We start from the raw sequence: 22,341 nt of genomic DNA, 5'->3' as shown, positions 1-22,341 counted from the left end.
TCATTTTTTATAGAAGGAGTTTTCCTAAATGAATTTTTTCTTGCAAACTTGTTATGCTCTGATACATGTAGTGAATTATTGTCCTTCTCAATGGCAATTGTTGAAGGCTAAGTTTTGGGATATTATAGATTATGCCCAAGATCATTTTTTTTAAAAAAGATAGCTATAGTATTACAGTGCATTACAATTTCTTTACTCTGTTTTTCTTGTACATAGTGTATTTCACATCACTTCTCAAGCAGTGAGATGTGTGGTACAGTTCTAAGCCTGTCTAAAGATGCTCTCTAGGGCTTAGGCAATCTGCGGAGGTATTTTTTATACAGTAAGTTTATTTGCTGCCTAAACAGCTGAAATCTTACCCCATGCATTATGAAATTAGCTAGATGGGAGATAGATAGAATTCTCCTTAGTCAGACTGAGATTTACAGAAGACCTTCTGCCAGTCTAGTACCAGCAAGGAGCATCACAGTGTGATCTAAGTGCAGGTATGACCTAAGTCCTGGGTAGTAACTTCTCCCATTTGTGCAGCTGAAATCCACTGAGCTCATGATTAGTACCAAATCAGTACTCATTGTCGGTATTGATGAAAGTCCTTCCACACTGGCACTAATGAGTGTGGATGCCTGGGAGAACACAGGGCAGGTCTGGGCCACAACATGTACAGGACCTCCAGGTATGGTGCTATGCTTAGTGTAAGCAGCATGTCTACAGTAGCTCTTCTTTTTCTTCTTTTTTATCCTTAAGGAAGCTGTCGGACAAAGCAATAAAGAATATTTCCTGCCTTTTACAACGTGGTGTGACTGCAGTGCCTTTGTTGTGCTGAAATTCAGCCTGTGGTGCCATGAGCTGGCCGCAATCCACACTGTGCTCACCTCTTGAGGGCACAGAACTGCCACCATTCCCAGTTTGTACCAGCTCTGCCCACTTGGAGGGCTGGCAGGTCTGTGGCTCTCATGGCAGTGCTGAGGCTAATGTAGGAATTAGTTTTCTTTAAAATAGAATGCTATCAAAATCCAAATTGAGAGATTGAATAGCAAGCCTAATGCTAGGAGAATCCTAATGTCCCAAGGACTCCGTACTGCTGGCCTGCCAGCAAACCAGACCCCTGCACACAAGGCCTGAGCTGTGCATGGAATGAAAGGGGTGCAGACTTGCACAGTGTCGCTTCTCCAGATACTTTTCCACCAGCAGAAAGCCCATCCAGCCTGGCAGCTTGAAGCAATTTGTGTAGCAAACAAAGATTGTTTGCTCTTCTGATGGAAAATGTTCAAAGAAAGAAAGGGTACAGGGTGCAGGACTTATCAGCAAGTCCTGCTGTGCCTCACAGCACCAACCAGGGTGCTCAGAAAAGTGCCGTGCTAACTTCATGTTCTAAATCTGCAGTGCACATGTATGCTCATCTCTGCCAGCAGCCTGTTCCTCACTGGTGGACAGTCTGAATTCAGCCCCACCCATTCTGGCAGTGTGCAGAAATGTCTTCTCTCTATAATTAAGACAACAGAGTATTCAACTATTCCAGTTTAATATGAAATACAGCCCATTTTGCCTCGCCTCCTGGTTTCTCTTGCGGAATGTTACTAAGGGTAGGCCCTGAAGCTGTGCTGCTCTGTAAGAGCACATCCCAGCTGTGCTGCAGGCACGTACAGCCCTGGTAACTCATGCTGAGAACATGAGTCATGTCATGTCACTGGATGGCATCCCTGTATGCCCTGAGGAATGTCATCTCACAGTGCCTCGCTGGTTGACTTGCCCTGTGCCTTAGCAGAGATGGGGTCAGGAGGGAGCTGCCAACACTCATGAGTGTTGGCAGAAGAGCACTGAAGAAGCAAGGCTGTAAGCTTTCCTCTGCCAGCAGATAGGAAGTGAGACTTCTGTTCTTCAGCCCTGGATTTAGGAGGAAGTTTTTCACTCAGAGGGTGGTGACACACTGGAACAGGTTGCCCAAGATGTTGTGGATGCCACATCTCTGTAGGCATTCAAGGCCAGGCTGGATGTGGCTCTGGGCAGCCTGGTCTGGTGGTTGGCAACACCGTCTGTGGCAGGGGGTTGAAACCCAGGCCATTCTATGATTCTATGATTCCTATGGTGGCTCCAAGTGCTTGTGGCCTGCAAAATATTGCCTATGGGCAAGTCTTGGTTCACATGCCCATTCCTTTCACTCAATGCTTATAGTATAATGGTGTCTTGGAAATGAATGTCAGTATGAACCAAAAGATACCAGTGAGGGTCTTTAGCCCTTGGCAGGAAGGGATACCCCACTCTAACATGGATCTCACACTGCTGACACTGGTAACTCTTGGCCTCAGCTCCTCCCAGCCATTCTCACTACATGGCACTGAGGAGCAGGAACTCCATCATGCTGGAAAGTCCCCACACTCTGAGGAGCTTTGTATTTAACACTTGAATTAGTTTGGCACCCAGCAATGATAAATTAAGTGATGTTTCTGGGAAGGCAGCCAGTACTGACAAAGCCCAAGAAAAATCAATCTTCAACAGAGAAATAAATTAAATTCTGTCGCTATCTATCAATATTTGCTCTGTCTCTGAATAACAATTAGAAGAAAATAGACAATTTGCTTTAAATATGGAGAAGAAGGGAGCTACACACAGTTACATTTTGGAAAAAGATATCTTTTGCAGAACAGAGCTATTCAGAAAATGCTGCATGGTATCACTGCAATGTGCACTGCAGGAACAAACAATGTAAGACCTAAAGAAATATGTTACTGTCACCTTTAAAGTCTTTACTCCTATAGCTGCAATCCTCTCAATTTGTCAAGGCTGCATTTTATAAAAATGCCATATTGACTTTATAGCCCAGATGAAGTGAAAATATAGCACATGCCACTGAGTAAGAAAGCAGATTCAAGGGGGGACCTCAGAGGACACCAGCATCATGGCATGCTAGTGAATAGCTCTGTGAGAAAAGAACCAGCAGCGTGGCCAGGAGCAGGTATTCAACATAAAGACATTACTTCTGCTAGAGAAAGTCCCTGAGCCTCAGACTGGCAGAGGCTGGTCCAGAATATGTACAAGTCAGGGATGCAAAACTACACATGGTCTTGTTCTCACATTCTTTTCTAGAGATCTGCTGTCAGATGGAAGGAGGCGGAGGCAGAGCATAGGCTGGACAGAGCCCCACTCCAACCCAGGCTTCCCTCTCCCATGGTTCACACAGAGGTATTGCAGTGGAAGAGTGTGCCAACCCACTGAGCCATGGAAAAACTCAGTTTTACAGATGCAACCAACTTCTGGGGGTTTCCCACTGGCTATGTACATGCTGCCTCTAAGACTGCTCATATTTACATGTTTAAATTACATTTCTCCCATTAAAATATATATTTAAATTATTTCAAACCTTCTTTTACACATTTGGGGGTATGTTTCATCACTCATCTGATCTCCAAATTGAGAGAATTCTGTTGTTCCTCTCAAGATTAGCAAATAAGTTCTCCCGTGTCTCTGGCCTAGGTCTGTGATTATATCTATATAATTTTTTCCTGTCTTTTCTCTGCATTTTCTGGTGTTATTTTGTGTTTGTTTCTTTTTTCTCATTCTTGTGGAAAGGTTAAAGGATCTATCTTTTTTTTTTTTTTTTAAGTCTTTCTTTCCACCTGATGACCTGGTAATCCTCAGTTCTGCTTGGCCTGAGATGGCACTGTACTGAGTGTCAAGGATGGATGCTCACTGAGGATGGATGCTCATCGAGGCTTAACAGAGAGGGTTGGGTCTGCAGCATAAATGTTACATATGAGCTATCCATACAGGTTGCTTTCACAGCACCCATGTTGGAGCTATAACAGAACATGCAGAGGTAATGGGGAACACAGATCCATAAACCCAATAACTTAGCATTTTAGCCTGTTCCTGGAACAAATACAGATGTTCCCTTGGGCTGTTATACAATCTCACAATAACAATCAGACATACTTTAAATAAGGTTCCATGACTAAACACTTCAGTTGTCAGGAGACAGATGGAGAAGGAGCTGCTAGAGTTTTAACATCTCACACCTGTAACATTCTAGCCTGTATGAATTTCCTCCTTTCTTCCAGACAGTCCTCACTGAACATCTGACAAGCACAGCCATAAGGTAATCTCTATACCTGTTCTGTGTTCTGAAACACCAGTAAGAATACTCTGCAAGATGGCTTTCTGTAACACTGAGCAGCCTTACAGCCAATGCCCTCTCCCTGTTGTGGCACACAGTGCAGAGCTACCTTTCTGCTCATCCTCATCAGCACACTTTCATTATTGTTGTTAATTGGAAAGTCTAGATATAAAAATAACTTTTAATTGTCCAAAAATAGGTCAAGGAAACCACTGGATGTATATAAAAGACAGCGAGCTTTAAAGCATTGACTAAAAGTGACGAGGCTCCAAATTCATGTGGTTGTAATCCTTGATGCAAGCAATGGTGACAGTAATTACAACGGCAGTCCCTCAGAAGCAGGCAAATCCCCAGGCCAGCCTGCCAGCGCGCTCAGTCACCAGGCCCGCGTTGCTGCAGAATACTTATTCACGTTTTGCCATGAAATGCTGAGTGTCCTCTGCCATTCCCACAGCTCCCCTCCCACATGGGGCAGCAGCCATCTCCTCAGTGCCACAGAGTGTAGCGGTTCCATAAAGAAATGAGTCCCGGTGGATTTATTTAGGGGACACGGATTGGATCCAGAAGTAGTCCAGCTGCTTTCTTTTAATATTTGACTGTTTGTGTTACCTCCTCCATCAATAAGTTTTCCAGCTGCATTATTCCCGTTATCCTTCTGAAGCAATCAGAGCTCATACTGCTGACCCCATGGCCAGCTACAGCCCATGGCCAGCTGCATCACTGCCACTGATGGCTGCTGCTACCAACAGGCAATGACTACTAAGAACAACGCTCGAATGCGGTGGCACGTCTGTCAGATACAACAGCAAAGCCACATGGTTTTGGTTGAAGGCTTCAAGCTTCACGGCAGTACAGATGAAACACATGGCTCCTGAAACAACCTGAGTGCTAATTGCTGATTACCACATCCCGCGTGCTGAGCTTGATGCAGTCAGCCACCAGGAGGAGCCAGTGTAATTTATTTCCAGACTGATTATGGCATCAGGTCATAAAATTAATAGAGTGTGGATGCATCAGGGGAGATGCTGCTGGCTTCTGCTTCCCCTGGAACTCATTGCAGGCTGCTCTTCTGTCAAGCACACGCCTAGGCTTTCATGTTAGATACCTGCCATCCTCTGAGGGCAGCGTTTCCCTACAGTCGGAAGCATTGGTTCTTGGGCTCTGCCTGTGATCCAGGCGTTCAGCAGTATTTGTCTCACACCAAGGTGATGATGCATGGCAAGTTGGGGAGTCAGCGCTGGGGGATCATCAAGGCTGCTGGAATGAAGGAAGCTCAGGCTTTTCCTTTTTGTATTCTTAAAGAAAAAATACGTACCTAAGTCTGGGTCTCAGATTAACCTCATTTCCTTCATACACTTCCAAAACGGTTGTAAATGTAAACCAAATACTGGCATTTTATATAATTGGAGTATTTTAGATCACAATTGGATCACAAGATTCTTGCAGATATAGGGGCTGCCAGAAACCCATTAAGCAGCAGAGTAAGATCAGTGGAGTTTTATATACATTCACATTATATTAAGAAGTTATCTGAAGTCCAGCCATACTTCTCTGTCTTTTCCTGCTTTGGGTGGAAAACACAAAAAAGTGTAACTCTAATGAAGACAATTTCCCAGCTTTGCATTGCTTGTCCCCAGCACTTGTGTTTATGCTGAATTCCATTCTCATGTGCTGCCTTCCTGGGACTTCTGCCAAGGCTCTCGTTTTTGGAGAAGAATCAGCTTTCAGATTTCCACCACTGGTTGTTTTCAGGTTCTAAGCTTGTGCAGCACACTGGCAGAGTGCCTGCAGCCCATCACACCACAGTCCTGAGGAGTGGAGCTACCAGGGCAACCCTATGCTTCTTGTCCTTCAGCACCTCCTGAAACAACAGCATTTAGGCACACAATTTAAGAAGTGAGACATTGCATTTATTAAGTATCTTGCTCTAGAGAACCTTGGGAATAGCTTCTCCCCTTCCCCCCCCCCCAAACTGACACTGTGTGGAGTAGCTGCAATGATTAAAATTCTTAAGTATGAGGAACACATGACTCCAGGATTATTTTTAGATTTTGAGTTACATTAATTATTTTAAAGACAATGATGCTCCTGGCTTAAGGAGGCCTAAGTGTCAGATTGCTTAAGGCTGGGATTTTGTATAAGAAGCATCACTGTTTGCTGCCGTTGGGAAACTTCCCTACATCTGCTATTGGCTGCTGTCAGGCAGGATACCAGAAAAGCCGTCGGTGTGTATTTATATACCTCTGCATCAGGAATACCATTCCTGTAAGGGACTTCCTTTTCTTTGTTGGACTTCTCACTGCCAGTCTGATCCTGTAAAGCCAATTTTTATTGTGCTCCAATTCTTTTTAATAAGAATTCCACATTTGGAAATCACACGCGACTTAAATTCATAACTGAAGCGACCATTCACTGCTCCCAACCAAGCTGGCTTCTGCAGACCGTCGGGAAGCAGAAACTACAACCAGAGAGATCAAACACTGGCTCATCATGTGATGGTGGAAGGCTTGCAGAGCAGAGGATTGTCTGACCACGAAGCCATATAAATCCAGCACTGATGCTTACACTGTTGCGCTGGGTCCCCATGTGTGAGGAGTTGAAAAAGGACATTTTGTGACTGAACACAAACCAAACATGGATTTTGCAGAAATCACACATTTACATCCTTGCTCCTCAGACTGAAGCTGAGAAAAACCCTGCTTGCCCCACCCTAATCTCAATCACGTTGCCCTCCTCTCCTTGTCCAATGCAGCAGAGGTTTTAATGAGCTACAGTGGAGTTAAGTGAATGCTAAATGAAACGTTTAGCTTGCTCAGGTTTAAAATAGTGCCTATTATTTGAAAGCTTTGTGCAGGAGCAATCATTAAGTGAGACATAGTGTGGTTTTGGCCTGTTGTGCTGAGTTAAAAAAGTAGGTCTGTCCTTTCGCAAACAGCATTTCACAAGGCCACTTGTGTTAAGAACGACTCACGGTAGATCAAGAGGGAGATCTCATACTGGCTTTACAATGAAGGGAAAAGAATTTATTTCAGTACGCCACCTTCCAGACACTGTGATGGCCCTGGAACAAGGCTCCTTGGAGGAAGAGGACGTGCTTGGAAGTACAAAGCAATGCCATTCACTCCTGTGCCACAAATACTCATGTATGAGTGTGGCTGCATCGCACGTACTAGCAATTTAGGAAGTCTCTATTACAGGCCAGCTCTGCCATAAATGTCTGAATAAATAGTCCTCCAGCACAGCTGGCAGGTAGGTACCAGTTTGGGATCACCTCGGCAGACCATCTGGGTGTGGTGGTGGCCCTGGGCAGTGCACAGTGTGCAACTGCAAGGGAATAGATAGCTGCTGTTCACACATAGCTACAACAGATGTTTCCATAAGCTGCTTCCTCCTCTGTAAGGACGCTGATGTCTACGTCCTTGGCTGTGCTTGGCGTGCAATGGCTCAGCAGTTTTGCAGCTGTTGGCTTAGATACGCTTTACTAAAAGCTGCTCTCTGTTCCCTCTTACACCACAACTTTAAAAGAAGTGGGCTTTCAATTGGATAGCATTTTATTTGGGACCCAACAAGGTATGGTAGCTCTGCTGATGGGAGTGTGATGGAGCAATCTGCTCGAAACAGGGTCCTCCTGACCACAGTACAGGGTGAGAACAGGAGACGTGGAGTGGGATGGCCATGTCTGTGCCCAAGCAAACCTTCTGTACGCCATCCTGTTGCTCTGATTCCATCCAGCTTCTCATATCTACGGCTGTTGTTGCCACTTATCTAGGTTTGCAGATGTTGACTGTCAAATATAGAAGGCTGAATAAGGTGGATGGAAAAAAAATGGAGCAAAGCAAAGGTTTTCAGCAGTTTGTACAGAAGTCTGGTCTGCCTGGTCTCCATACCCACTGCATTTGAGAAATTGATACACAGCTTTAAGAACTGTGCTGCAGAAGTTCTGACATTCTTAAAAATAGAATAAAAATGATCTAATAATTAAAATACAATAATTTTAAATTGTCCTTTTTCAACAAATTAACATTATTTTATGGCTGGGAGATAGTTATCTTAAGTAATTATCCTATTATCCCAATGACAGACTGATGGTGACCTTTCGACTGCAAGTGAATTATGCAAATTGGTATTTTCATTAAACATTAAATAACTCCCTTGAGAGAAAAAAATGTTACTCAGTGTTCATTGGCTATTAAAGCCTAACGATATGATTTACCACAACTTTGTTTTCCACCTCCAAGGGCTCGGCAGGAAAAAGGATTAAAGCTTGGCATGGGATTTGAGGCTCAGACATGTGTAGGCAGGTCAAACGGAATAAAAAAAAAGAAAAGCAAAACAAATCCTAGTTACTTCATCCCATGTTCAAAGAGTACATTCTCCTTGCCAGAACATCAATATGCCAGAAAAATGCCTCCAGGCCCACACTTTCTAGTTCTTTGAGTACCCTGGAGCCAAGAGGCGGCCTTCCCATTAACTTAGCCTAATTCTCACCATCGATCCTTACTTCATGCCAGGTTATTAGCATGCTCTTTAAAATGTCTATCCTTCTCTTGCTTTCAGCAGCTCACATAGACTGTGCACACTCTAAAAATCAGCCTTGTGTCACTCAGGCTGAATCAGGCTTGGAGGCAACAAAATGCTGATAAGTAAAGCCTACAGTAACGTCAAACATACCTGGTGGACCAATGCAATGGGAATCCTGGAGAGCATGCTTCCAGCACAGTGGGAATGACAAAAGTGTGCTGAGTTATGTCAAAAGTCATTAGGAGTAAGGCCAAGAAGACAGGCTTTGGAAATAAGAATTTCTTGTTGTAAAACGTGGCCCCCAGTAACAGCAGAAGCTGTACCGAAAATGCTGTTTCTTGTTAGCGATGTGGCAGACAAGCTTAGTCATTAAGTGTTGCCACTACAATAGGTTTACAGCTTAAACTTCTTTTCAGAAACTTCTACCACTGCATGAACAGGGATCTTAGTATGAATGCACTACATTAAAAATACCTAAGCATCTGTACCAAGAAAAGAGTACTCAGGCTTCCTAGAACTGCACTGTGAGCTGCACGTAACAAGAGAGCTACAGCAACTGCATCACAAAAATGCTGGTGTGCTCCTGACACCACCAGTCTTGGGGTGAGTAGCACTTCATTGCAGTGCTTCACATTAAAATAAATACATAAAATACTTTGGCATCCAAATGCCTGTTCTGAAGACAAAAGTAATGCAAAACGAACCATTTTCACTAAGTACTCTGCTCTGATCTTACTTGTAGATGTTATTAAAATAGAGTTCATTGCTAACAAGTTAACTCTTAGTTTTTCTTCTGTTATTATTGTCTCTGCTATATTAAATAGTTCCTTAGTTTCCAACATTTTTTTGCACTGATAGGGCTTATATTCTGTCATCAAGTCATCATTCAAAATAGGTATAAACTAAACAGATCCCTGTAAACCTCAGTGCATTGATACAGTTTATAAGGCAGGGAAAAATGGGGCCCATGAAATTCATGTTTGTCTTACAAAGAAGAAAAATAAAATATAAAACTGAGCTTTTCCCACATTTTAAGTTTTATCCAGAATTAAGAAAAGTTTATTATTATTGCTAAGCATATGGAACGACTGTTTTTCATTGAGCCTTTTAAGCACTACTGCAATAGTAGATTCCAGAACCAGAGTAAACATAATAAACATATTCTATATTATTCACTCTGAAGAGGCTAAAAAACCGTCTTAAAATACAAATCTGCATTTTCTGAATAAATGTTAATTTATGATGTTTTCCTGCAAAGAATTTATATTTATAGTAATAAAACTTCCTTAATAACTTCATTTTAATTTGTGCTGTTTAGCAAAGCTGTATTAATCCTTTGTTATCATTACATGTTCAAAATTGTTAACAGAGACAGAAAATTCCCATCAGTGTTTTACATTTGGTCACAGTACAGAATCTGTCTAAACTTAAACTCCCAGAATAGGGAAATGGGAGGAGAGAGTATTGGTGCCAGTGCTAACCTCCCCATTGGGGTACTCCAGACCCACTGAGGTGGCACTGGGCTCCCAGCATGGTAGCAGGGAGGACAGGCAGCCCTGCTGAAGCAGCTGCTTGCCCCGCAGCCCTGCACTGACATTTGCCCCTGACTCTCTCCATTTTCAGCATGGCTGGTGTACATTCCATGGCTGTTTTCCCATTCTGTGGTGCAGGAAGTTCCTTTCAGAAGCTTTGCTCCAAGACCTGGACAAAACCCTACAGTTCAGATTCAAGAGAAAGAATTTGAAATTACTTACACATGTGGGCTATGGTTTTACCTGAAAGGAATGTGAAGGAGTAATTAGAACTAAGGTAAAAGCATTTATTTGTTTGGTCACATACCTCGTTTATGACCCAGGTCTTTGTCCACTCCATGAACAAAGCACTGCAGGTAAACAAAGGACAGGAGCAGTCAGTAGGTGAGGGGCGAGGCCGCACGGAGCTCACAGTCACTGCCTTCATGCTCCAGCCTGACGCCAGCTCTCATTCCCACTTTCCACTCAATCCCATCCCCACTTCCTTCTGCCCTTAATTACGCTGGTTCAATTGGTTGTGTCACACAAAACAAAGTCCCTGCAAGGGCTGGGTTTCCAAACGTCACTTTTTTGTGAACCACCTTCCCTTTGTTTTTTTAAGCTTGGGATTGCACGTGGTGTTACAGCAAACAAAGACAGCAAGGTGGAGCAGCCCTGGCAATCCAGGTCCCCAGGCTGAGGCCGGCTGTTGTATGAGTTCCTATACCAACACACCCTGGTAGCAAAGCGCCTAATGCTGGCTGCATGCCCAGTAAAAGCTTAGGATTCCAGGGGAAAAATAAATACAAAAACAAAGACAGAAAAGAGTCAGAAAAGCAGTATTTCTCATGTGGCCTAGTGCTGGCCTGAATCCTTCAGACTGGCTACAGGAAGAGGCAGTGGCTGCTGGAAGAGGCTATGGGTAATCTACGTTTTCTCCATAATGGCTTTCTCCATATCCAGGGCAACAGTTTAGTCATCACTGCCGGATATTCACTTTTTTACACGTGATAACCTCAAAGGATCCAGAAGTTCGGACATGGAGTACCTCCAACTCCAGTTTGGATGACAGTAAAAAGAACGTGGTACATCTAAACAGTGTGTAAGTGAGCTACAACCAACACAACTGTGACTTGTGGCTGTGGTTAAGTTTTTGAACAAATGCAATGTGACAACAGGGCTTTATCCCAGATCAACATTTGCATAGTGGAGTGCTTGTGCAATTTTTTGACCTGGTGCTGTGATCCTGCAAGCTAAATATACCGACCGCGGCCTCACAAAGAACAATTATTTAAAGTGAACAAGCCACTGAGGACAACCTGAAACCTGCTGTGCTGAAGGTGAAAAAGCAGAATCCCTTCTACTCACCCTAGGAAACATTCAGAGCTCGGTTCAGTTGCCTACACAGGTGTTGTGCCACTGGAGATACCACCAGGAACCTGAGATATTCACATAGATATGACACAGAACCGATGTCCTTCCGGTAGAGTATTCACTGAGCAAGTCAGATACACTTGGTTATACCCCAAAAAAGCCCATGATATGCATACTCACTTGGCTTACATACAACCACTGATTATGTATACCTGCTTGACTGGTGAATTGTCAAACAGCTAGTTTGCCTAGTAACTGGTCAGCTGCATCAATCTCCGTTAATGGTGTTGATCAGAGATAACATGATTAGTTGCCATCATGTAAATATGTAGAGCCTCTTGAGATGCTTTTACTTACTGATTCAGATGAGTATAGGTCTTCTATGGACTCTAGAAATGTTGGTTGGAAGAGACCTCCAGAGGTCATGTGGTCTGACGTGAACATCCCAAACCACAATTCTTGACCAGTGTCTCACCTTATATTATCTGAAGCTAGGACAACTGAGAGGAAGAGCAAAGGCTGTCCTACACCACCACCTCTCCCTGGAGCAATGGCATAATAACACATCATGTAGCAGACAGTCTGTGAAATGCTTTGTAACTATCTTAGAACAGAGGACATGGACATTGTATGCTAAACCTTTTTTTTGATGTGGTAAAAAGATTTTGCTTGGGCATAGCAAGCACAGCAATCTAAGCTGTGTATAGACACTGCACCTACTGTAACCAAAGATCTCACAAACTGCTGTTCTTCCTTCAGTTTTTCCAGAAGGATGAATGAGTTCTTGTGTGATGTGTCCTTCCCATACCTATCACTACACCCTGGAGACCAATGATATGAATGTCATACACTGCTGGAAATCACCTATGTATTTATAGACTAAGAACACAGCCACACAGGTCATGCCAAGATTTATCTAGTGCAGTGTTTTGTCTTTTATATGTTTTTATATTTTATATTATAAAAGTGGATGTCTAGGGAAAAACTATAGGAATATAGAAAATAGCTACTGGTATTTTCTCAGAATAAGCACCCAGCTTGCTACCATAGGAGGTCTAGGGACTTCCTGAGCCAAATAAAGTATTATTTAATACTAGCACATTACCCTTTATGGACAGTTTACACTTACATCCATGCACGTCACGTTTCCTCAGATCAGCATAATCAGAGCTGAAACGTGTGATGTTGCAAGACCCTGCCAAACCACCCCAAATAATCTCTTCATCATTCAAGGCATATACTGAACCAGAGAGCATATGCAGATGTTATGGTTCAAAGCCCTAGTCAAAATGCAAGCAGTAGCATGTTCTTTGAACTCTACCTCATATCTACCCAACATTCAAAGATACTGAGACCAGAAAAAATCCTTAGATAATCTAAACAGACTTCCAGTCTAAAAATTAAATGTATTTAAAAAAAAGAAAAAAGAAAAAATTGAATCCAAGTGTTCCACCTATTATTTGGAGTGTGAAGTCAGTCTGTGGATTAGAACACTTTAATGTACATTTCTGCATGTGAGTTCCAGTCACTGCCAGTGCAGCTAGCACACTCCAGGACATGGGAGCTCTTCACACTGGTGTACACAGAATCACAGAATTCCAAGGGTAGTAGTGACCTCGAGAGATTATTGAGTCCAACCCTCTGCCAAAAGAGGTTCCCTACAGTAGGTCACACAGGTAGGCATCCAGACAAGTCTTTGATAACTGCATAGAAGAAGACTCCACAGCCTATCTGGGCAGCCTGTTCCAGTGCTCCATCACCCTTACCATAAAGAAAATCATGCTAGTATAGAACTTCCTGTGTTCAAGTTTTAGGCCCTTGCTCCTTGCCCTATCTGTACGCACCACGGAGAAGAGCCTGGCCTCCTCCACTTGCCTCTCACCTCCTTTTAGATATTTATAAACATTAATCAAATTCCCCCTCAGTCTTCCCCGGGCTGAACAGACCCAGTTCACTCAGCCTTTCCTCATACGGACTATGTATGCTCCAGGCCCTTTATCCTTTTCGTGGCGCTCCGCTAGACTCCTCCGCTAGACTCCTTCTAAGCGATTTCTGTCTTTTTTGAACTGAGGAGCCCAGAATTGGAAACAGTATTCTAAATATGGCCTCACCAGGGCAGAAGAGGGTGGGGAGGATCACCTCCCTCTACCTGCTGGCCATGTTCCTTTTAATGCACCCAGAACTGCTCAGCTGAGCAGCCTGCAGTGACTCAAGTGGCATGGACATGTCTGAGGGTCTTGTTCTGCAAGCTGAACTCCTTAGACTGACAAAATCAGCTTCCAGAATGACATCTAAAACTAACTGAAAATTCATATGCTTTTGTGTATCACATCAGCCTGAAGTTTCAAACTCCACTGTTATTAATTTTTGAAACACTGCTTTCCAACAGATGTAATGAGTCGTACCACTAGCCATCACAAATACCAGTCTCAGGGATCAGCTGCAGAAGAATTAGATGCATAATGTGAGCATCAGGTAGGCACATTTGTTAAAAAAGTCAAGAGGATAGTGTAAAATTGCAGCTCTTCAGGAGCTAAATCTCAAGAAACTCATGGTCAAACTGTACCACATTTGGATCTGTTTTTTCTACTTTCTTGACGCACAACAGTTTTTAATGCAATTCAAATTAGTTTGTGTATTTTTAGGCACGTAGGCACTTAAATAGGTATTCAAATTTGTTACAGCACAGAATCACTCAGGTGAAAATTATTTGATGACTACATCTGGAAAATGCATGCTTTTCAGTGTCTGATAACATCTGCAGTCACTTAGCAACATATTTGCGACAGTGACCAGGAAAACTGCAGAATGACATTTTTAACTGTTTAGACACAGTAGTTTTTTCCCATTTTAACCAAATCAAATATTTGACTGCAAATATCAAGAAAAAACAACAGAATTCCGCATATATGTGCACTGAAAGTGAACACTACCATAATAGAAAGGTCATTGTGACTACAGAAAAGTATTCCTGTGATTCCAAGGAAGTAATGCTAAAAAGTTCTTCCTGCCTTCCTTTTTTTTCTCATTCACATCATATGAATGATTACTGCTATGGTTCTGCAATCAGCTCACCGCAGAACAGCTTTCATTTGCCTTAGTGGCTTAAACTATGTCAGGCATATTGATTATCTGACTTCTGCACTATTAAGGACACAATAAATCTACTAATACATAGGCTTTAATTTTGCATGCATTTTCTGTATCTTAGAGAACAATATTTATTGCTCGTATTTTAGCTAAATAATATTAAAACAAGGCATATTAATATGTAGCGTGATATATTAATAGATATCTCTCTATTAATATATATTAGTATGTAGCTCTTTCTGCATGGTTTTACACTACATCACCTCAACCTTTCCATATTGCATATAAAATAAATGAAATGATGTGCTCATCATGGAAGCAGGCCTATGAAAAATTCACAAGTTACCATAGCATCCAAGGCTTAGTTATAGCAGGTCTGTGCCTTTCATCCCAAACACAGGGAAATGATCTTTCAGTTATAGATGAGGGCCGCTCCAAAACTAATGCCTCCTATTTTATTATGTTTGCTCATGAGGTCAGAGGCAGATATTGGTGGTATGGCAGTAGAGATTGAAGCTTCCCACTAATATTCCATTACATGTTGCTGCTTGTGACAGATGGCAACAGAGGGGCAGTCTGACAGATTGGTCTGACATGGAAGTGTGTTGGAAGTAAAGGTGAGGAAGTGAATTCCTCCATGTGGAAAAAAATTGCACCTACTGACATTCATTGATGCTTGCTGAATCAAACAGGGTCTGTGAGCACAGTGAGGTGGTGGGTGGTGCACTTCAGCAGTGACAACAGTGCCATGAAAGACAGGCCACATTCTGGACAGCCATATTCATCTGTCACACCAAAAATGAAGAATGTATTGAACAGCTCATCCACGTGAATTGGCTAATGCTGGTGACTGTGTTGGAAAAATAGTGTTTTCTAGCTGAGAATTTGCTCTACAAAATAGAGCAAATTGTGCTCTTTGTATCTGTTGCAGTTTTCATGGAAATAAATAGGAGGTGTTATTTTTGGAGCAACCTACATACGACACGATTTTTAAATTTACAGTGAGCTTGCTTCTTCACAGTCCTACTATAGCAATCTCAGCAACAGCAGAAAAAAAGTTCCACAAGCGCTCCATTTTACTGGCCTGCTAAGAGAACAGAGAGCCAGACACAGTTTCCATTCAGCTTATATACATCTGGCATCAGTGAACACATTTGGTTGGTGGGGCAGGATTTGGGTCGCCCAAAACTGGACATCAGCATTGGTCAGCCAAGTAGCACTTTGTGGTGTACTGCTGAATTGACTAAACTTTAAGAAACCATGGGGTCTTTGCAAAATGGCAAAGAACAATGAATGCTGAGTCATGCATGAATAATGAAATCATATCCATCTCCTAATCTCTGTTAGGTTTTACACGACATAAAAAACAAGCAGATACCCCTTCCAGGTCAATGTCTTAAGGGGATCATTAAACCACAAGTCCCAAGTTGTGCACATTTCAACCCAATGCAATTGCATGGTCATTTGTTCCTTGTTGGAAATGGAATTCACTCATGGAAAACAGTGAATGAACATACAGAGACTGCAAGCTGAAAACCTACCCCCAAATCTAGCTTGCTTTGTAGTGGCAGTTCATGTAAAGCAGAGGTGGATGTTCTAAAATCTCTTGAGAGAAATTTGAAAGGACCTTCCCACAGTATCTCAGTAAGGATTTGGGTTTAAAAAAAGAAGTTTGGTTGTAAATTGCAGGTGATTCCATTGGCTAAGTCTCCCCTGACGGTATAATTGATCAAGTGCCCACATTTTCTATTCAGAAAGAGTAGTTTTAGTTTTGGTTCATCCTTGTACTGCATGTAGAGACCTGTAGATAGAGATTAGTATTCTGAATCTGTGCATCTGATCTGGAGCTCATTAGGCATTAAGTAGACATTAGATGCAAGATCATAGCACTTACGGATAAACAAGCAGCATACAAATTGGATATATCTCAATTAATTGCTGTTACTGTACATTCTATTTCATATGGACTCATCTAAACATGTATTTAAGAGAGGGAAGGGTTTGTCCTGGAAGTCGTCACTACTTAATACCCCTGTCATATCTCTTTACAATCCAGATGTGCTGTAAAGCCTATAAAACTACCTAACAATGATTAGGGAGCTCGTGTCATCTGATTGACGCTCCTTATGCTTATTATAAGTGTCTCACCAGTGTCTTCTGCTTCCCTCCCATTAGCTGTGCTACTGTCTTCTTTTCTCTCTAAAAGTTCTTTGGAGCAGGAACTAAATTCTGGGAAACAGCTTGTCTTGCACAATAGGACCTTCACCTTTGACTGGAATCTTGGACACGGTGGCTTAGTGTGTAAGAATATGAACAGCCCACACGTCTGAAAAAAGCCATCTGGTAAGAGAAAGAAGAGCTCTTTCCTATGTGTCTGAAAGCACACACGTTAAGAACAGACTATAAAGGATTTATAAACACGTAGGAGTTGTGCTGCTGCTGTTCATTGATTTCTTTTTCCTGAATTTATCAAAAAGACAGGAAATCTTTAGCCAATAAAGTCAAAATTTGCCTAGAAGTAAGGTTTATTGCTCTTCTCCAAAATGAAGAAATAGATGAGGAAGATATTCTAGACAAATCCTCTTCACTTTTGGTGTTTCCTATGTATATATCTTGACCTCTCTAGCAATAACCTTTTGCACTTGCTGAACCCACCCCTGTGAATACTCCTAGAGGTCCTCCACCAAGCAGTACAAGGGCTTTCAGCATCCCCCATCAGCGACAGGCCTGGGCCACAGCTCTCCATAAGAGTAACATTTGAGTACAATTCAAAATGACCTTTCAAAAAAAGGTCATTTTCGTGTGCTGCTGTCATGTTGGAGGGGCGCTGGGATGTCTCTGCACTGGGTGGCTGCACTTGGGCCTGCCCACATGCTGTGCAGAAGGAACACAGCCTGCCTGCATATCAGAAGGCTTGCAGAAGTGACAGGTGTTGTCCCGCAGGGTCATTACTCTACAAGGACATAGTACCAAGCAGTACCACAGCTATTAGGCACCAGTGCGACCTGTAGCAATAGCAGTAGTACCTGTAATACCAGTCATGTGCTCATTGCTCCACACCACAGTGCTGCATGGCACAGCTAGGCCCTGCTCTGAGTCGTCTTAATGGCACAGTTCCTCCCTTTTGTGCTTCTCTGTAGGGACACATAAACTCTCTTTCCCTCCAACCTTCCTGCTTCCTTTCCAGCAGCAATCCCCCCTTTCTCTAGTACTTTGGAGGAATCAGGGGGCCCAAAGACAGAACTGGGTCAGGATGACTGATGTCCTCCCATCCCTTGTGACTCCCAGTGCTATGGCTTCCTGTGATGAAGTCTCCAAGAAACAGATTGTGTGACCCTGCAAGATGAAATTAGCTGATGAGTGGAGCATTTAGCGATGAAAGAGAGCTTTCCATCTATGCTCCCAGCCCCAAAGGCATTTAGCATTATGAGCAGCCCTGTAATTAAAGATGCACATCCATCTATCTGCAGCAGCAGCAGCAGCAACTATTTGGTGCTACTGATTACAACCAAAAAGCAGGACGAGCACAGACATAGTGACTCGCTAATGCAATGAAGTTCCAGCTAGTGTATGACTGAACAAAGCATATGTCATAAGTTCCCTCCTGGTTCAGTTTTGAAGAGGATTCATACCTCAGATGATGTATGAATCTAGATATACAATTTAGATGACTGGCCAAAAACATGAAATTGTACATTTCCAAACTCTGAAAGATTCTCAGGAGTTTTCCTGAAGTCTCAAATCCTACCTTTTTAAAATTTTGAATCTGGAGATAAAGTTGGAGCTGCACCTCATGGCTGGGTCCCCTCTTTGGAAAAAATATTGCCCTTTAGAGCAACTCCTTTTTTCTTGCATGACTTCCTTTATGATTTTAGGACTTCAGTGATGACTGAAAGCATGGCTGTTCCTGATGTGACCTCTCCCAGTGGAGGCGTCTTCTTACATACATGTTTCTTTGGGAGGCAATTATTTTCTTCCTCTTTCTGAGGTTTGCAATTTGGGAGCTACTGCTTTCTTTCAGGCTCCCACAACACTCGCAGGAACTTCCCCAGGTAAAAGCAAATGTTATCCCAAGGGGTTACTGAGGCTTTTAATACATTCTGACTTCACTTTTGTAATTTGTTATTCACTGATCCGCCCTCCATTTCCCTGAAGTACTGTAAGCTCGTGTTGAGCTTCACTGTTTGAACTTGGATTTCTCAGCATTTTGCTTCTTTCCTGAGAGAACTTCTCTGACTTCATCCTGGTAAAGCAATGGTTTCAATCTGAAATTAATTTTCCATGTATCAGCTTCCAATGGGTCATTTCCAGTTCTCATCATTTTTCGCCATTACTTCAGTTGCTATATCACATCTAGTACTGATGACAGCCTTTGTCTTCTGAGTCGCCTGTTCTCTCTTTTTCCTTTCACAATCACATTTACTGGTGACCATGTGGAAAACCACCTAAGCCCCCACTCTGCAGCTACACTCCACATGACTAACTGCCTTCACTCACCACCTCACGTCACCCAACACAGAGCTTGGTATAGAGCGGATTGACTAGGACTGTTCCAGTCTCTTCTTCAGTTTTGCTGGTAGTTTCTTGCCTTTTCCTTCCTTTCTTTGTGTATAGTGATTCTCACACCTGTACAAAAACTGAACATGTGGTTATTTTGCCACATAGCTGGACAATTTCTTCTCTGGTTCTCTTCAAAGGCACAGATGACAGACTTTGAAGGACATAAATACAGTGTTCATCATATGAATTCTCTAGTTATAGTTGGAGAATCTAAGAATCCTCATTTGGAAAGTCAGTATTTGGTTAAGAACATCCGTTCTGTTGTACACTGACATCTGCTACAAGCTAGTGAGCAAAGTTTAGAAATCTGTTTGAAAGGCTGCATGTTTCTGTGAAAGCTATGTGTATAAGGTCAACACCCGCCCTCCATTCTACCCCCTTTGTATGGTTCCGCTCCAACTGCAGGGGAAAAAAGAACTTATTTTGGCTTGTGTGGGGTAATGGGTTGCATAAAATAGGTGTTGCCCACCAGTGTGCATCCAGTCACACTGCGAATGGGTAATCCTTTCCTGGGCCATCCTAGTAGCCTGTGACCAAGGCTGCTCTGAAACTTCCTGCACTCTGCTTCTAGGTGTGGGAAATCAGCTATGCTCTACTTCTTGGCCATGATGACTTCACTTCTGCAGTGCTTACGGATGACTTGATTTCTGGAAGGCATTCAAGTAGCTCAGATACGGCTGCTCTCCCACATCTTTACCTGAGAAGCAAAGCAATGCAGCTGGCCCGCAGCCAGGTCTGCGCCACCTCAGTTGGACAGCTTGGGGTACGTGAGCTGGCCCAGCGTGACCCAGTGGGGTGTCCCCAGCCCGCTGCACTGTGACTGGGGACACGTTCCTTTGTGCTGAGAGTGGTACAAAACCCAGGGAGAGGCAGCGGAGGGAGTGGGAAATCCCAGGATGCCATTCCTTAAGCAGGCATATCCGCACTGCTGTGCAGAGGCCTGATGGATTTCTAGCTGCCCAGAAATGGGGCCCAGGGTAGTCAGACCTGCCATCTGCTCCAACTTGCTAGAATGCTAAATATGAGCATTTGGAAACCACAATGCTCTGCTTCTAACTGCACAGGCATCTGCTTCCTAAGCACAGATCAAAAACACCCAGGCCGCCGACTGTGCCTCCCAAGTGTGAACCGATTCGGCTTCTTCTTCACGCTTGGTTGTGCCTTCATGCGTGCAAACGCCCACATCCTCCCTTAGGACTGCACAAACATCTACCTATGCCTGGTTTGCTTTGCCTCCACCTCCTGATAGATCTTGCCCACACTTCTTCCTCTCCACTTCCTCGTAGAATCCCAGACGTGAATTTGTTCCACCTTGTCCTTGTTGTAAGCCCTGCTGAATTCTGTCTTCTTACATACTAGCAGGGCAGCCTGGTGATGGAGGCTGTTCTCAGGATCTCTCCAAATCACAGACCTAAAGGCACGCAAAGGGGCACTTCTGATGCTCCCTAAGGAAAGTGCAGACCACAACATGCCACAAGCATCCACCCCAACATGCCCTGACAGCAAAACAGGGAAGCAGCGTGAGATGATCATTCTGCACCAGGGGATTGGCAGGCTTCCTGAGCACTATTTCCAGATTTTGTAACGCTCAGATGGCTTAGTGAAGACAGTGATAGTCTGATTCAAAAATCTGGCTGGATTCCCCAGGAAAACACTTGAAAACTTAGCTCTTTTTTAACTGTGCCTTCGCATTTCAGTAGCTGCTGTACCATTAACAGCTGGGCTTAGCACCTAGCTTCCAAACTGGATTGAATGAGAAGAGTGTTTACTAATCTGACTACTTTCAGTCTTCATGTGCAAGCAGAATATAATGATGAATGGTATAAGGTATATATATATGTATATAGATACACAAAATTTGGGGGGCTTTACCTTGATGGCAGCAAAGACAGAATTCATTTTTTCAAATATTTTCATATTTTATCTCCTTGGCAGAACATTTTTAAAAAGTATGTAGGTCAGAGGTGGTTCTCACTTCAAGTCAGGAGCAGCTTATTTACTTATTTCAATGAAATCAAGTTCATTGCATTCTCACTGGTGTATCAGTATCTTCCACGTTGCATCCGGCAATGGCAACGATAATAATTTTATGGTGAATGTTAGGATCTATAAAAGGAGATTTACATTCTACTTACTACCAAAATATGACATTTTAAATTTTTACTAGCTGATATATGTACAGATAAAATCTCAGAAGTGTGAAACTCAGTATTTTAATGCAAAATATAAATAACAACTTGAAGGTAATATGCTCATATTTCACTCTTAAGCCAGTCACAGCCTATTTTGGGGTCCCACACACAATTTTTTAGAACCTGTATTTGGCAGAACAGCTAATCTTTCTTGATAACAAGTTGCACCATTATTCCAACACCAGACAGCCATCATTCATTACTTCAGACTTCTTCAGTGGATTTTCAATTTTATTTCACTGATTCTGGATATAAACAACCTTGACGATAGCCAACAGTATCTTAAATTTTCAGCATGTCTACTCTTCTCCCCAGAAAACAGGCAGTTCAGGAAGTCTGACAGTCTTACTCCAGCCTGTTTTTTTCATCCACATCCGGCCACCCATCAGCCCCCTGCAGAGGGCACTTGCACTGCCAGCTCACCTCCGGTACTGAGCCAGCCTACATGTAGCATGGGACAAACTGCTAACCCCATCCGTCAACAAAGAGAGAAGAAAGCAAGCAGCCTAGGAAGGAAGTCTCTGTAAGGCTGCAGTTTTCACATCTACTTATGTACCTTCTGTTAGTCTGTGTTGTGCCTCCAAATACAGATTGGCATTTCATCTGAATGGGCTTGGAGAAGCAGAGCGAATGGATAGTAGCACAGGGATGGACAATACAAACAGCATTTTTTTTTGCAGTGTGTTGTAACACGGACTTAGTATCTTACTGCATTTATTCATTCATCCATTCATTCATTGTAAGGGGAATTTTTAAGCCCTCTTTTCCTTCCTGTCTGCAGTGTAAACCACCGCACAGTTCTGCAGCCATCTAACGAAAGCGATGCAGATCTCACCATGGATACCCATTTAAATAGAGAAGTCACAGGACAGTTGCTATTTGTGTGCCTGAATGGAAGTCTATTGTGTTATTTTTTTTGCTCCAGTGAAGCAGAACAAACCCTTCTTTTTCTTTGTTTATAGGAGGTGAAAAAACATACTGG

General features: G+C 42.9%; 1 long non-coding RNA gene across 1 annotated transcript; it reads right to left on the bottom strand.

Annotated features, from left to right (window-relative positions):
- Positions 1 to 3,602: 3,602 nt before the first annotated feature.
- Positions 3,603 to 12,398, bottom strand: LOC116216735. Its single transcript, XR_004160062.1, has 2 exons — positions 10,472 to 12,398; positions 3,603 to 5,972 (listed from the first exon to the last, which is right to left on the bottom strand). It is a non-coding gene; the product is annotated as an uncharacterized LOC116216735 (long non-coding RNA).
- Between the last annotated feature and the right edge of the window lie 9,943 nt (positions 12,399 to 22,341).

The sequence above is a fragment of the Meleagris gallopavo genome, chromosome 6 (genome assembly GCF_000146605.3).
Source record: "Meleagris gallopavo isolate NT-WF06-2002-E0010 breed Aviagen turkey brand Nicholas breeding stock chromosome 6, Turkey_5.1, whole genome shotgun sequence".
Taxonomy (NCBI): Eukaryota; Metazoa; Chordata; class Aves; order Galliformes; family Phasianidae; genus Meleagris; species Meleagris gallopavo.
The sequence above is the reverse complement of the archived record's forward strand: the minus strand, read 5'-3'. Positions and strand labels throughout refer to the sequence as shown.